This window comes from Microtus ochrogaster, chromosome 5 (assembly GCF_000317375.1).
Source record: "Microtus ochrogaster isolate Prairie Vole_2 chromosome 5, MicOch1.0, whole genome shotgun sequence".
Classification (NCBI taxonomy): Eukaryota; Metazoa; Chordata; class Mammalia; order Rodentia; family Cricetidae; genus Microtus; species Microtus ochrogaster.
The window spans coordinates 40,363,537-40,369,235 of record NC_022012.1 but is presented as its reverse complement, the minus strand read 5'-3'; positions in this window follow the sequence as shown (position 1 = coordinate 40,369,235).

Sequence of the window (5,699 nt, the reverse complement as noted above, 5' to 3'; positions counted from 1 at the left end):
AGAGCCACCCATCACTGGCCAGGACAAACAGGCAACCAAGAAAAGCTCATCCAGGAAGCAGATCCTACAGCCATTCATAGCCACGCCTGCAGGGGACCCAGCGGCCCTGGCTAACAACTGGACTCCAACCACACCATCACTGCCGAGCCAAATCCACCAAGCTGAGGCAGTTCCTGGCCCCAGATTGGGGGGGGGGGGGACCAACAGATATGTTGACATGCTTTGTCCTGGGATCCTTTATTAACACAGCAATGGTTAGCTAAGTAACTTGAGGCCGGCAAACACAGCTTGGAGCCACGCCTCCCCACAGCCATGGCTGCCGTGAGCCTGGCCTGTGTCCAGTGTGGAGGGCTCTGGAGATGAAGCGGAGACAACCAGGAAGTACTGGCGTCAGTGTTGCCACAGATGGCAGTCAGGATGATGCTAGGTGAGACAAGAAGGCCGGCTGGAAAGCCAAGGTAAGAAGAGGGTATGGGGACTTCTAGTCCCCTGGACTCAAACCCTTGTTTTCCCCATAATACTTCTGCTTCAGTTTCTCAACTGGGGTGATGAAACCTGCCCAGTGTGGTAGTAGCCACATCGTTTGCAGAGCCTTGGTACATAAAAATCAAAGTGGGGGAAAAGCCCCACAGCGTCAAGGAAAACGCTGGGCCTCTGGGCACCATGCTCGGCCCCCAACCCTTGAAGTCAGGAGGATGGACCTGGCTGTGTTTTTCATTGTCTCGGGCTTGCATGTGGCTCAGGATCCAAGTTTAAAAGGAAGAGAGAGAAGAGAGAGGAAGTGGAGGTGGGCGGGAGAAAGAAGGGGAAGAGAGGGGGTGGGAGAAGAAGAAAGGAGGGGAGAAGAGGAGATAACAGGAGGGAGGGGAGGGGAGGCGTGGCTCAGTGGTAGAACACTTGCCTCGCGTGCTAGAGGCCCTGAGTTTGATTCTCTGCACTTGCGGGAAAAGAAAGGGAAAAAGAATTCCAGCCACTTCTGTCACATAACGTTCTTCCAAATCTTCCGACTTGTTCATGGAACTAATCTTAGCTTCCACTGCTTCCATCATCATCCCAACCCTGGCTGCCTCACAATCGTGATTTTCCGTGGGGAATGACTCCCGTGGGCTCAGGTGTTTTAACAGTGGGTGCCCAGCAGGTGGTACTATTCCGAGACAATGTATAGCCTTGAAGAGATTAGAACCTCACTGGAGGAAGTGGACCAAGAGGTTCGCTGCCTGGCTCTACTTCCCGTACAGTCTCGCTTCCTGTTTTGTGGAGGAGAAGAGCCTCAGCCTCCACTCTTAAGTGTATGGCACCTCAACAGGAGACAAAGGTAAGTCCTTTCTTGCCTAAGTTGCCCTTCAGGTATTTGGTCACAGCGACTACACAGTAAACAAGGAGCTCACTGAGACGTGTCCACTCTGCTCCCTCCCCTAGTGTCAGTCTCCTTAGCTGGGCTAGTCATAGCACTAGATCACCTCAGAGACTGCGAGCATTGAAGATGATGGGGCAAAGACCTCAGAGGTCCTCCATGATGCCTGTGACAGGGACATTCTCACCCAGGTCTACAGTACAAAATGTGCTCTTACAGCACGGAATTTTTAAAGGTATATTTTCAATGTTTTTCTTTGTGTATAGGTGTATGTGTCTGTGTCCAGGTCTGTGTGTGTAAATGCCCGTGTCTGTGGAGGCCAGAGGCGTGGGATCCAGCCCAGGGCTGGCACTGCCCACAGTGAGCTGGAGCAGCAGGCAGTTGTAAGCTGCTCCATGCCAATGCTGGGAACCAAATGCAAGTTCTTTACAAGAGCGATCCATGTTCTTAACCGTGGATCCATCTCTCCAGCCCCACAACACAGACTTTCAAAAGCTCAAGGATTCAGCTCCTTTCATGGAAGGTAGCTGTCTTTATTAGCATTTCTATTGGTGTGGTAAAACATCAGGACCCAAAGCAACTTAGGGCAGAAGAAAAAGCAACTTCAGGCCACAGTGTGGAGTCCATCATCCAGGGAAATAAGGGCAGGAACTCAAGTCAGGAACCTGGAGGCAGGAGCTGATGCCGAGGTCATTGAGGGTGCTGCTTACTGGCTCTCTCTCATGGCTTACTCAGCCTGCTTTCTTACAGCTCCCAGGACCACCAGCCCAGGGGTGGCACTGCCCACAGTGAACTGGGCCTCCCTATTAGTTATCAATAATAAAAATGCATCCTAGGCTTGCCCACTGGCCAAACAGGTGGAAGCACTTTCTCAATTGAAATTCCTTCTTCCTAAATAGCTCTGACCTACGCAGTAATTCATTCATTTTCGGAGATCTTGTCGGGAATCTCGAGAACTTCTTACCGAGGGCATCAATCTGCCCTCCTCCCTGCACATCTGTCTCCTCGCTCCCTCCAGCTTTCTGCAGCTCTGAACTCACTAATAAACTGCTCACACACATGTGTGCCTGGGAAAGGAAGGACGCCGTGATGTCTACTATGGACTATCAAACTCGCAGACTCTATAATCGCCTGGTAGACGAGGCCTCTGGACATGCCTGTGAGGAGGACTAGGGGGTTATGTTAACTGAGGTAGAGAAGCACACCCTACATGTGCGTGGTCTCATCCCACGGGCTGGAGTTCCAGACTGAATACAGAGGAAAGAGTGGGGCTGTAGAGGTGGCTCAGGGTTAGGGGTGTGTACTGCTCCTACAGAAGACCTGAGTTTGGTTCCCAGCACTCAGACAGGCAGCACACAGACATCTGAAAATCCTGCTCTGGGGGATCTCACGCTGCCTTCTGGCTCCCACTGGCGTCTGCACTTGCCTTAGTTTGGGTTTCTATTGCTGTGAAGAGACACCGTAACCACGGCAACTCTTATAAGGAAGATATTTAATTAGGGTGGCTCATTTAGAGTTCAGAGGTTCAGTCCATTGTCATCATGGTGGGACATAGCTGAGCTCAGGCAGGAATGATGCTGAAAAAGTAGCTGAGAGTCCTAAAATTGACTCAGTGTCACACTGAGAGAAGCTAGAGCAAAAGAGACCTCAAAGCCTGCCCCCACAGAGACACACTTGCTTCAACAAGAACATACCTACAGACATACCATACCAACAAAGCCACACCTCCTAATAGTGCCACTCCCTTGAGAGGCCATTTTCTTTCAAACCACCACAGCACTCATATCCACATACCTACACACAGACACATAATTTTAAATAATAAATCAGTTAAAATAAAAAGGAGAAAGTAGAATGAATGAAAGGACTCATCACTGTTTCCTGACGTGAGATGAATATGGCCAGCCAACATATTCTGCCACCACGTCTGCCCTGCCATGATGGAATGCATTCCCTTGAACTATAAGACAGAATAAATCCTCCCTCCTTGAATTGCTTGTCAGATATTTTGTCACAGTGATGAGAAAAGTAACTAATGTAGACAGATTGGGTAGATGGATAGGTAATGAATGGATATGTGGATACACAAGTGAATGAATGAAGAGAGATGGATGGATGGATGGATGGATGGATGGATGGATGGATGGATGGATGATGATGGAGGATGGAAAACTTGATGGGGAAATTTATGGGGATGGATGTATGAATTCATGAATGAGAGATGGATGGATGGATGGATGGATGGATGGATGGATGGATGGAGTGCTTGGATAGATGATGACTAGGTGGATGACTGGATGATTTGGGTGGACAAATCACAGGATGAGTGGATGATCTGAAACTGTCCTTTGTTCTAGAGACTGTGCCTGGCCTCAGCCTATGCCTTTCTTGGGTTTCAACATGGATACAGAAAATTCCTCTCCTGCAGAGAAATGTGAGCAAGGAACACCAACCATCCTACAATTGGTTCTCCATTCTAATCGCACCCTTTCCTAATATATTCATTAACCTCCTCTAATTAGGCTGGCCTAGCACCATCTCCTGGGAGGTGATGAGGGAGGCTGGGCTGCTCTCCTGAACTGGTGGAGAATGAGGAGATGTAGCCAGGTCAGGAAGCCTGTGCTCTTCAGTCGGGGGCCCAGTGACTAGAAGGGATGGAGTCTTAGGGATCTTGGGGTACATATGAGATGGTGTGGAGTATAGAGCCTCCTCCATGGACTCCACCAGCACCAGCACCACCCTGTCACCACTTCAGGATGCCCAGAGGGGAAATGACTGTTCAAAGATTAGATTATCTTGGTGTCTCACAGAAAGAGGTCTAGGATAAGTCAAAGTCCAGGACTGGAGTCAACTATTATACCTATGGATCATGTGATCATGGACAAGTTTTATGACCTCTTGGAGCCTCATTTAATGTGGATGAATTGGATGATGTTATAAGACCCCTTTCATCTCTCAAGAATCATTGAGTCCTCTCATGAACTCATAAATAGACGTTTCAAAGTCATTCGGGATCTTGTGATCTAGATCCTGGGCTAGAGACAAAAGTCTTCCACCAGCAGCTGACCACTTGGGGGCTTCAGAGGGGCATGAAAGCCTCCTGGGTCCCCTCCCCAAGACTATGAGCAATGCTAAGAAACACACCCTAGCAGATCCTGGAGCCTCGACACCATGGACTGGACTTAGCAAGGACACCGTGGCACGAGGAGGATCCCTGCGCATGCCCCACCCCCTGTCCCCTCTGCTCATTTAGCTTCCATGCAGTTTTGTGTCCCTCCTAGTACCAATGCTGCAGGAGATGCAGGGTCAGCATCACGATCTAGTGTAGTGAGGGGTTTGTGGCCAAATTCTCCCTGTACCAAGTCTTCAACATCCTTGCTAAAGCTCCATTTCAGGCTGGGGCCAAGCTGCCCAGCTGGTTGCAGCAACAACCTTGCATTTTGAGCCCTATTCTCACTGCTGTTGAGACTTCAGACAGTCCTGACAGGGACATGGAACCAAGCCAGGCTCCCAGTATGGACTACATGACTCATGGTGCTTCAGCAATGCCAGGCTGGACTCCAACGATCAAGAAACTGGTCTCTCTGGACCTTGGCTTCAACTGTTCCAGCGCAGAGCCAGGGAAAGTGGGAATGATGATGAGAAGAGTCGGGTCTCAGCTTCTGCCAAACCTAGAGGAGGGAGGGAAGGGAGCTGGAGTCCTGCAGCTCCTTTCTGGGAAGCATCCTGGAAAGGCACCTTGTGAAGGTGCTGCATACAGCCCAGGCTGGGCACCCGTGCAATAGCATCTCTCACCCCTGAAACCACGCCTGGTCCCCAGACTCAGCTCCTGCAGATGAAGACACTGAGCCCAGGGAAGGAATACCCAGAGAAGGGGGACCATTAGCAGCCACACCATCCTGGGACCTGGTATCTGATACTCCGTTGAATTTTTATGATCCACGCAAGACAGTTTTCATGGTAGACAAGAGAAGGAAGCCGAGACTCGGCTGGCTTGAAGAACAGCTCCATTCATCCCCATCATGTCCCTGCCACCAACCCACCAACTGACCACATAATCTCCCGTGAGAGACCTAACTTTCCTGTCAAACTTTCTCCCCTGCCAAACAAGGTTATCATGTCTCAGCATCCTCCTAGGCAGGGGGCTTTTGGGGAAGCCATATTTAAAAAAAACAATGCCCTACAACACTCAGATGCCAAATTTGCAGAGACATGGAGAGCAAGCACCCTAGCCTCCTGGTATCACAGCTGTAGAAAAGGCCTGAGAAGTTGTAGGACTTATCCAAGGTCACACAACGCGCATTGCAAACGCACAATTGTGAACCATTTGCACAGCAGGTCTTAG